We start from the raw sequence: 12379 nt of genomic DNA on the forward strand, positions 1-12379 counted from the left end.
AATTTTTCGGGTATCTTTTTTCTTTAAATTTTCTTTTTAAAATTTTAGACTGAGCTACATAATCAGATTCTCTCGTACAATTCTTTCTGATGCGATAAAATTGGCTGTGGGGTATATTAACCTTCCACTTCTTGTAATGTGCACTATTGAAATCTAAAAAGCCATTTGAATCCACTTTTTTGAAGTGGGATTTCGTGATGATTTTTTTACCACTATGGCTGATCTCTAAATCAAGAAATACCATTTTTTCTTTATTAATTTGTGATGTAAAGGTAATCCCCCAGGTGTTATTATTGAGCTCCTTTATGAATTGTGCTGCTTCCTCCTCTGTCCCCTTCCATATGATAATCAGATCATCTATGAAGCGCTTATAAAGCCTTATTTTGTCATAGAAAACAGGCTTAGAAAGTGACGATGAGGACTCGAATCGCCCGATGAATAAGTTTGCGAAACTTGGCGCGACCCGAGTCCCCATCGCGGTGCCGAGCAACTGTAAGTACAGTACGCCTTCAAAAATGAACACATTGTGTTCAAGAATGAATTTCAGACCCTTTAACAGAAAATCTCTTTGTTCGGGGAGCATCTCTGTCTTTGCTAAATAAAAACCCACTGCATTTACCCCCATTTCGTGATCTATGTTGGAATATAATGAATTAACATCCAATGAGATAAAGGAATAATTATCTTCCCATTCAATATCCCTCAGCTCCTCGATTAATTGTGTGGAATCTCTCAAATATGAAGGAAGAGACTTTACTAGATCTTGTAGAAACAGGTCAATATAATGAGAAAGATGACAAGTTAAAGACCCTATTCCTGATATAATTGGTCTACCAGGTGGTTTTTCACAGTTCTTATGCACTTTTGGTAGATGATAAAATAACGCCATGGTTGGTGCAGGATTTGATAAAAACCTTTTTTCTGTTTTATTGAGAATGTTCCTCTCGTAGGCTTCCTTAATCATATGGTGATAGTCCCGAACAAAGGATTGTGTAGGATCTTCTTTCAGAATTTTGTAATATCTCATATCAGACAATATGTTCAAAGCTTCCTCAATATAGTCAGATCTGTTTTGCACAACTACTCCCCCTCCTTTATCAGCTTGCCTTATTACTATATCTGTATTTTGTCTCAAATCCTCCAATGCCATTTTCTCTCTTTTAGAGATATTGTTCTCCTTTTTTATCTTGTTTTTTCCAGTTCCATGCTTTTGGATTTTATGTTTATTATTATTATTTTCCCATTTCCTAAATTCTTCAGATACTAATGAAAAAAAGGTATCTATATTTGGTCCTCGGTGTTGATGAGGATTAAATAGAGATTTTGGGTGTACCTCCTTATGGATATATTCCCTTTCTTTATTTGTCTCTATTGGGATCAGTATTTTTGGGGGATCCCCAATGTCCCCATTTTTTTCGTTCAACAAGAAATGCCTTTTAAGAGTGAGTTTACGAGTGTACGCATTTAAATCGAGAAAAAGATCGAATGCATTCATATCTTGAGCAGGGCAGAAATTTAGTCCCCTACTTAAAATTTCCATTTCTGAGGAGGATAAAATATGGGACGATAAATTAAATATTTTAACCAGAGGCGGATTTAGTTGTTTATATGTTTCAGGGTTCCTTGTTTTTTTACATATTCTCAGATATCTATTAGATCCCTTTCCTCTTTTTCCTCTTGCTCTACTTTTCTTTTTTTGGATCTTGATATTACAGTTGGTGCGAAGTAATTTGTAATATGATTCTTTTGTATTGGACTGAAAATTTGAGCTGTTTGTGAAGAACTGATTAGTGGTGGTAAAATTATTTCTGAAACACTTGGACGTGTGGGACCTATCTCTAAAAAAGAGATGTTGGATACTACTGAAGATGGTGATGGAGTGGGCGCTTGTAATACTGTGGTGAATGTAGATGGGGATTCTGTATGATCATGGATAGTTAGTTCATTTATATCAAATTCAACATTGGAAATTTCCAACCTGTGGGAAGCAGTAGGAATTTCCAATGGGGGAAGTCCAGGATTAGGGAGAGGTAATGTTGGAGCATTTTTCATTATAATGATCCTGGGCTCTAATGGAATGTTTTTTTCAATGGGTGGAGGTTTTTTCTTTTTTGCATTTTTATTCAATATGGTGTGAATGTTCTCGGGGGTAGACGTATTTAGAGGTAATTTAATTTGAGATATAGTTGTTTCAATATCATGTATATTTTTTATATTTGAATTGATTATAGTCCTTGTTTGTTTTAAACCTAATTCCTGTGGGACCAGGACTTCTGTTCTTAAATTACTAGGTTTTTTCTTTGTTGGTTCATTGATACCTATCAGCTTTTTATTCCTGATTGGTTCCTTTGACATTGGTTTAGTTTTAACAGTATCCCTACGAAATTTATTTATTTTTACATCTACTAGATCATTTTCAAATACTTTGAGTTTCCTGGTAATGTCATCATTCACCAAATTAAAAAAATGTAAACTTTTAAACTTTTCAAGTTCAAGTAATTTCTTTTCACAAATCATTGTGGCTTTACTGGCTAGCTCACAACGCTTTTCCACTAACAAACTCATAAGACTATAAGAACAATCATTTAAAATATTATTCCAATTATTGGTAAAATTACTGTCATCTGAAAAAGTACTATTAAAATGTATCTTCAAACCATTTGGAACAATTTTTTGATGAATACAAATACCTAGAAATTCTGCATCAATCTGATGTCTTATTTCCATCTTCATATGTTTTTCAAAGTCCAAAAAAAGACCAGTGATGGTCCTTTTTGTCTCAATATCAATCACAGGTTCAGTACAAGAATTATCCAACCTTGTATTAGTCATATTCTTAATGGATGATAAAAGCTCCTTTCTCCTCTCAATTCTGTTGTTATAATACTCCATTTTCACTCTAGGCTGCTCGCTCCCCTTTGCTGTCTGGGGTGTCGATCTTCAACCGATTAGGAAGAACTCCTTTCGGTAACAATATACAAAACAACCCTGTTTGGGAGAGAAGAACAGACAAATCGCGGCGCCCTAAGTGCGTAAACACAATATTATAGTCTTTAAAGGGTGCACAATTTTATGCACTCACCTGATAAAAGACTAAAATGGCTTTAGATCGTGTATCCTCCAAATTCCCTCTGAGATACTTTTCAATATACAGGGCTTGCAGCTTGCCTCGGGTGGATCCAAGTGAGAGAGCCAGAGTAAGGCTCACACAGGATGAGTAGTTCAAGAAAAGCACATCCAGCCCATGAATGGCAGCGCTTCCCAGGACTCACATTCAAAGATGATATTTCATATTTTTTTATTTCATAACTTAAAATAGAAGAGATACAACGCGTTTCGGATACAGTATATATCCTTCTTCAGGTATCATAAAAACACAGTACAAATCCTACTAGTATAAAATTCAATTACACTTATATACAGTATCACACCTTTTATCTCAGTCTCAGAAACTTGATTTGGGGTGTGGACCAAGTTCAGGAAAACACCCACTGATTGATACAGCCTTGTTAACATTGATGCAAGAAAGAGAGAGAAAAAAAAATAATAAAAATAAATAAAAAAATAAAAAAATATATCAAAGGGAAAAAAAAAAAAAACACAAGAAGAAAAAAAAAATCACAAGAAAAAAAAAAAAAAAAAATCCTCTAAACTCTCTCTATGATATCATTCAATCCATTTGGAAATAATGTTCCCAAACGATATATCCAAAACGTTTCTTTCCTGTTTAAAAGAGAATTCCTGTTTGCAACTCCAGAGGGTATCTGCTCCACTGGAGTTACTTTTATGTTAAAAATTTTATTATGTTTAAGTAGTAGATGCCTTGAGAGACTATGTTTTAAAAAGCCATTTTTTGCTCTATTTCTGTGGCCATTAATGCGGGACCGCAGTGTCTGTACAGTGCGTCCCACATACTGCAAACCACAACTGCATGTGATGACATATACAACATGATCACTACTACAGGTGAGTCTTTGTGAGATTTCAAAGACATCACCAGTATTATTGCATTTAATAGTTTTAGCCCCATGATCTAGGATCCCACAGGTGCAACATTTTTTGGAGTTACATTTAAAAACTCCGGTGCCTTGAAGAACTCCACATAAAGTTTGATCCTTATTTTTATAAATGTTTTTTCTTTTTGGATCCAACTGTTTTTTTAATTTACTGGGGGCCACCAAATTTTTCAAAGTTTTACCCCTTCTATATGTAATCCCTGGTTTATCAGGGAGATGTTTTCCCAAGACAGGGTCACGCTTCAAGATGTACCAATATTTAGAAAGCACAGTTCTTATGATTTTATTGCCCCTATTGAATGTTGTCACAAAATTCAATTTCCAGCGATCATCACTTTTTTCCTTACCAGTAGTCAAAGTGTCCCCCTTCCTGGTTTTTCCTTTTAAACATTCTTCCTGTGTTTTTATTTTGTTGTCCCTATATGCACCATTTATCAAATTTTTCGGGTATCTTTTTTCTTTAAATTTTCTTTTTAAAATTTTAGACTGAGCTACATAATCAGATTCTCTCGTACAATTCTTTCTGATGCGATAAAATTGGCTGTGGGGTATATTAACCTTCCACTTCTTGTAATGTGCACTATTGAAATCTAAAAAGCCATTTGAATCCACTTTTTTGAAGTGGGATTTCGTGATGATTTTTTTACCACTATGGCTGATCTCTAAATCAAGAAATACCATTTTTTCTTTATTAATTTGTGATGTAAAGGTAATCCCCCAGGTGTTATTATTGAGCTCCTTTATGAATTGTGCTGCTTCCTCCTCTGTCCCCTTCCATATGATAATCAGATCATCTATGAAGCGCTTATAAAGCCTTATTTTGTCATAGAAAACAGGCTTAGAAAGTGACGATGAGGACTCGAATCGCCCGATGAATAAGTTTGCGAAACTTGGCGCGACCCGAGTCCCCATCGCGGTGCCGAGCAACTGTAAGTACAGTACGCCTTCAAAAATGAACACATTGTGTTCAAGAATGAATTTCAGACCCATTAACAGAAAATCTCTTTGTTCGGAGAGCATCTCTGTCTTTGCTAAATAAAAACCCACTGCATTTACCCCCATTTCGTGATCTATGTTGGAATATAATGAATTAACATCCAATGAGATAAAGGAATAATTATCTTCCCATTCAATATCCCTCAGCTCCTCGATTAATTGTGTGGAATCTCTCAAATATGAAGGAAGAGACTTTACTAGATCTTGTAGAAACAGGTCAATATAATGAGAAAGATGACAAGTTAAAGACCCTATTCCTGATATAATTGGTCTACCAGGTGGTTTTTCACAGTTCTTATGCACTTTTGGTAGATGATAAAATAACGCCATGGTTGGTGCAGGATTTGATAAAAACCTTTTTTCTGTTTTATTGAGAATGTTCCTCTCGTAGGCTTCCTTAATCATATGGTGATAGTCCCGAACAAAGGATTGTGTAGGATCTTCTTTCAGAATTTTGTAATATCTCATATCAGACAATATGTTCAAAGCTTCCTCAATATAGTCAGATCTGTTTTGCACAACTACTCCCCCTCCTTTATCAGCTTGCCTTATTACTATATCTGTATTTTGTCTCAAATCCTCCAATGCCATTTTCTCTCTTTTAGAGATATTGTTCTCCTTTTTTATCTTGTTTTTTCCAGTTCCATGCTTTTGGATTTTATGTTTATTATTATTATTTTCCCATTTCCTAAATTCTTCAGATACTAATGAAAAAAAGGTATCTATATTTGGTCCTCGGTGTTGATGAGGATTAAATAGAGATTTTGGGTGTACCTCCTTATGGATATATTCCCTTTCTTTATTTGTCTCTATTGGGATCAGTATTTTTGGGGGATCCCCAATGTCCCCATTTTTTTCGTTCAACATATAATGCCTTTTAAGAGTGAGTTTACGAGTATACGCATTTAAATCGAGAAAAAGATCGAATGCATTCATATCTTGAGCAGGGCAGAAATTTAGTCCCCTACTTAAAATTTCTATTTCTGAGGAGGATAAAATATGGGACGATAAATTAAATATTTTAACCAGAGAAAGAAAAAACATTTATAAAAATAAGGATCAAACTTTATGTGGAGTTCTTCAAGGCACCGGAGTTTTTAAATGTAACTCCAAAAAATGTTGCACCTGTGGGATCCTATATCATGGGGCTAAAACTATTAAATGCAATAATACTGGTGATGTCTTTGAAATCTCACAAAGACTCACCTGTAGTAGTGATCATGTTGTATATGTCATCACATGCAGTTGTGGTTTGCAGTATGTGGGACACACTGTACAGACACTGCGGTCCCGCATTAATGGCCACAGAAATAGAGCAAAAAATGGCTTTTTAAAACATAGTCTCTCAAGGCATCTACTACTTAAACATAATAAAATTTTTAACATAAAAGTAACTCCAGTGGAGCAGATACCCTCTGGAGTTGCAAACAGGAATGCTCTTTTACACAGGAAAGAAACGTTTTGGATATATCGTTTGGGAACATTATTTCCAAATGGATTGAATGATATCATAGAGAGAGTTTAGAGGATTTTTTTTTTTTTTTCTTGTGATTTTTTTTTCTTCTTGTGTTTTTTTTTTTTTTTTTTTTTTCCCTTTGATATATTTTTTTTTTTTTTTATTTATTTTTATTATTTTTTTTTTCTCTCTCTTTCTTGCATCAATGTTAACAAGGCTGTATCAATCAGTGGGTGTTTTCCTGAACTTGGTCCACACCCCAAATCAAGTTTCTGAGACTGGGATAAAAGGTGTGATACTATATATAAGTGTAATTGAATTTTATACTAGTAGGATTTGTACTGTGTTTTTATGATACCTGAAGAAGGATATATACTGTATCCGAAACGCGTTGTATCTCTTCTATTTTAAGTTATGAAATAAAAAAATATGAAATATCATCTTTGAATGTGAGTCCTGGGAAGCGCTGCCATTCATGGGCTGGATGTGCTTTTCTTGAACTACTCATCCTGTGTGAGCCTTACTCTGGCTCTCTCACTTGGATCCACCCGAGGCAAGCTGCAAGCCCTGTATATTGAAAAGTATCTCAGAGGGAATTTGGAGGATACACGATCTAAAGCCATTTTAGTCTTTTATCAGGTGAGTGCATAAAATTGTGCACCCTTTAAAGACTATAATATTGTGTTTACGCACTTAGGGCGCCGCGATTTGTCTGTTCTTCTCTCCCAAACAGGGTTTTTTTGTATATTGTTACCGAAAGGAGTTCTTCCTAATCGGTTGAAGATCGACACCCCAGACAGCAAAGGGGAGCGAGCAGCCTAGAGTGAATATGGAGTATTATAACAACAGAATTGAGAGGAGAAAGGAGCGTTTATCATCCATTAAGAATATGACTAATACAAGGTTGGATAATTCTTGTACTGAACCTGTGATTGATATTGAGACAAAAAGGACCATCACTGGTCTTTTTTTGGACTTTGAAAAACATATGAAGATGGAAATAAGACATCAGATTGATGCAGAATTTCTAGGTATTTGTATTCATCAAAAAATTGTTCCAAATGGTTTGAAGATACATTTTAATAGTACTTTTTCAGATGACAGTAATTTTACCAATAATTGGAATAATATTTTAAATGATTGTTCTTATAGTCTTATGAGTTTGTTAGTGGAAAAGCGTTCTGAGCTAGCCAGTAAAGCCACAATGATTTGTGAAAAGAAATTACTTGAACTTGAAAAGTTTAAAAGTTTACATTTTTTTAATTTGGTGAATGATGACATTACCAGGAAACTCAAAGTATTTGAAAATGATCTAGTAGATGTAAAAATAAATAAATTTCGTAGGGATACTGTTAAAACTAAACCAATGTCAAAGGAACCAATCAGGAATAAAAAGCTGATAGGTATCAATGAACCAACAAAGAAAAAACCTAGTAATTTAAGAACAGAAGTCCTGGTCCCACAGGAATTAGGTTTAAAACAAACAAGGACTATAATCAATTCAAATATAAAAAATATACATGATATTGAAACAACTATATCTCAAATTAAATTACCTCTAAATACGTCTACCCCCGAGAACATTCACACCATATTGAATAAAAATGCAAAAAAGAAAAAACCTCCACCCATTGAAAAAAACATTCCATTAGAGCCCAGGATCATTATAATGAAAAATGCTCCAACATTACCTCTCCCTAATCCTGGACTTCCCCCATTGGAAATTCCTACTGCTTCCCACAGGTTGGAAATTTCCAATGTTGAATTTGATATAAATGAACTAACTATCCATGATCATACAGAATCCCCATCTACATTCACCACAGTATTACAAGCGCCCACTCCATCACCATCTTCAGTAGTATCCAACATCTCTTTTTTAGAGATAGGTCCCACACGTCCAAGTGTTTCAGAAATAATTTTACCACCACTAATCAGTTCTTCACAAACAGCTCAAATTTTCAGTCCAATACAAAAGAATCATATTACAAATTACTTCGCACCAACTGTAATATCAAGATCCAAAAAAAGAAAAGTAGAGCAAGAGGAAAAAGAGGAAAGGGATCTAATAGATATCTGAGAATATGTAAAAAAACAAGGAACCCTGAAACTTATAAACAACTAAATCCGCCTCTGGTTAAAATATTTAATTTATCGTCCCATATTTTATCCTCCTCAGAAATGGAAATTTTAAGTAGGGGACTAAATTTCTGCCCTGCTCAAGATATGAATGCATTCGATCTTTTTCTCGATTTAAATGCGTACACTCGTAAACTCACTCTTAAAAGGCATTTCTTGTTGAACGAAAAAAATGGGGACATTGGGGATCCCCCAAAAATACTGATCCCAATAGAGACAAATAAAGAAAGGGAATATATCCATAAGGAGGTACACCCAAAATCTCTATTTAATCCTCATCAACACCGAGGACCAAATATAGATACCTTTTTTTCATTAGTATCTGAAGAATTTAGGAAATGGGAAAATAATAATAATAAACATAAAATCCAAAAGCATGGAACTGGAAAAAACAAGATAAAAAAGGAGAACAATATCTCTAAAAGAGAGAAAATGGCATTGGAGGATTTGAGACAAAATACAGATATAGTAATAAGGCAAGCTGATAAAGGAGGGGGAGTAGTTGTGCAAAACAGATCTGACTATATTGAGGAAGCTTTGAACATATTGTCTGATATGAGATATTACAAAATTCTGAAAGAAGATCCTACACAATCCTTTGTTCGGGACTATCACCATATGATTAAGGAAGCCTACGAGAGGAACATTCTCAATAAAACAGAAAAAAGGTTTTTATCAAATCCTGCACCAACCATGGCGTTATTTTATCATCTACCAAAAGTGCATAAGAACTGTGAAAAACCACCTGGTAGACCAATTATATCAGGAATAGGGTCTTTAACTTGTCATCTTTCTCATTATATTGACCTGTTTCTACAAGATCTAGTAAAGTCTCTTCCTTCATATTTGAGAGATTCCACACAATTAATCGAGCTGAGGGATATTGAATGGGAAGATAATTATTCCTTTATCTCATTGGATGTTAATTCATTATATTCCAACATAGATCACGAAATGGGGGTAAATGCAGTGGGTTTTTATTTAGCAAAGACAGAGATGCTCCCCGAACAAAGAGATTTTCTGTTAAAGGGTCTGAAATTCATTCTTGAACACAATGTGTTCATTTTTGAAGGCGTACTGTACTTACAGTTGCTCGGCACCGCGATGGGGACTCGGGTCGCGCCAAGTTTCGCAAACTTATTCATGGGGCGATTCGAGTCCTCATCGTCACTTTCTAAGCCTGTTTTCTATGACAAAATAAGGCTTTATAAGCGCTTCATAGATGATCTGATTATCATATGGAAGGGGACAGAGGAGGAAGCAGCACAATTCATAAAGGAGCTCAATAATAACACCTGGGGGATTACCTTTACATCACAAATTAATAAAGAAAAAATGGTATTTCTTGATTTAGAGATCAGCCATAGTGGTAAAAAAATCATCACGAAATCCCACTTCAAAAAAGTGGATTCAAATGGCTTTTTAGATTTCAATAGTGCACATTACAAGAAGTGGAAGGTTAATATACCCCACAGCCAATTTTATCGCATCAGAAAGAATTGTACGAGAGAATCTGATTATGTAGCTCAGTCTAAAATTTTAAAAAGAAAATTTAAAGAAAAAAGATACCCGAAAAATTTGATAAATGGTGCATATAGGGACAACAAAATAAAAACACAGGAAGAATGTTTAAAAGGAAAAACCAGGAAGGGGGATACTTTGACTACTGGTAAGGAAAAAAGTGATGATCGCTGGAAATTGAATTTTGTGACAACATTCAATAGGGGCAATAAAATCATAAGAACTGTGCTTTCTAAATATTGGTACATCTTGAAGCGTGACCCTGTCTTGGGAAAACATCTCCCTGATAAACCAGGGATTACATATAGAAGGGGTAAAACTTTGAAAAATTTGGTGGCCCCCAGTAAATTAAAAAAACAGTTGGATCCAAAAAGAAAAAACATTTATAAAAATAAGGATCAAACTTTATGTGGAGTTCTTCAAGGCACCGGAGTTTTTAAATGTAACTCCAAAAAATGTTGCACCTGTGGGATCCTAGATCATGGGGCTAAAACTATTAAATGCAATAATACTGGTGATGTCTTTGAAATCTCACAAAGACTCACCTGTAGTAGTGATCATGTTGTATATGTCATCACATGCAGTTGTGGTTTGCAGTATGTGGGACGCACTGTACAGACACTGCGGTCCCGCATTAATGGCCACAGAAATAGAGCAAAAAATGGCTTTTTAAAACATAGTCTCTCAAGGCATCTAATACTTAAACATAATAAAATTTTTAACATAAAAGTAACTCCAGTGCAGCAGATACCCTCTGGAGTTGCAAACAGGAATGCTCTTTTAAACAGGAAAGAAACGTTTTGGATATATCGTTTGGGAACATTATTTCCAAATGGATTGAATGATAACATAGAGAGAGTTTAGAGGATTTTTTTTTTTTTTTCTTCATGTGTTTTTTTTTTTTTCCCTTTGATATATTTTATTATTTTTTTATTTATTTTTATTATTTTTTTTTCTCTCTCTTTCTTGCATCAATGTTAAAAAGGCTGTATCAATCAGTGGGTGTTTTCCTGAACTTGGTCCACACCCCAAATCAAGTTTCTGAGACTGAGATAAAAGGTGTGATACTATATATAAGTGTAATTGAATTTTATACTAGTAGGATTTGTACTGTGTTTTTATGATACCTGAAGAAGGATATATACTGTATCCGAAACGCGTTGTATCTCTTCTATTTTAAGTTATGAAATAAAAAAATATGAAATATCATCTTTGAATGTGAGTCCTGGGAAGCGCTGCCATTCATGGGCTGGATGTGCTTTTCTTGAACTTGGTTAGTTGAAAGCGAAGATTTTAAAGCCCTGATGGACTACGCTGTACCACGCTACGAGCTACCCAGTCGACACTTTTTTTCCAGAAAAGCCATCCCAGCCCTCCACCAGCATGTTAAAGAGCGCATCGTCCATGCACTCATGCAATCTGTGAGCACAAAGGTGCACCTGACAACAGATGCATGGACCAGTAGGCATGGCCAGGGACGTTACGTGTCCATCACGGCACACTGGGTGAATGTTGTGGATGCAGGGTCCACAGGGGACAGCAAGTTTGGGACAGTTCTGCCTAGCCCACGGTCTAGGCAACAGTTGGCTGTAGCCGTTCGCACCCCCTCCTCCTCCTCTTCGTCCTCCTGCAGAAGCGAGAGCTCGTCCACAGACCGCAGTCGCACAACCACTCCATCCGCAGCTGCCACTGTTGCACACCAGGTCTCCCATTATGGGGCAGCTACTGGCAAACGTCAGCATGCTGTATTGGCTATGAAGTGTTTGGGCGACAACAGACACACCGCGGAAGTTCTGTCCGAGTTCTTGCAGAAAGAAACGCAGTCGTGGCTGGGCACTGTAGATCTTGAGGCAGGCAAGGTAGTGAGTGATAACGGAAGAAATTTCATGGCTGCCATCTCCCTTTCCCAACTGAAACACATTCCTTGCCTGGCTCACACCTTAAACCTGGTGGTGCAGTGCTTCCTGAAAAGTTATCCGGGGTTATCCGACCTGCTCCTCAAAGTGCGTGGACTTTGCTCACATATCCGCCGTTCGCCCGTACACTCCAGCCGTATGCAGACCTATCAGCGTTCTTTGAACCTTCCCCAGCATCGCCTAATCATAGACGTTGCAACAAGGTGGAACTCAAACAAGCACATGCTTCAGAGACTGTGCGAACAGAGGCGGGCTGTTATGTTTTTGTGGGAGGATACACATACACGGGCAGGCAGTAGGATGGCAGACATGGAGTTGTCAGGTGTGCAGTGGTC

This window comes from Ranitomeya imitator, chromosome 5, assembly GCF_032444005.1.
Source record: "Ranitomeya imitator isolate aRanImi1 chromosome 5, aRanImi1.pri, whole genome shotgun sequence".
In the NCBI taxonomy this organism is placed as follows: Eukaryota; Metazoa; Chordata; class Amphibia; order Anura; family Dendrobatidae; genus Ranitomeya; species Ranitomeya imitator.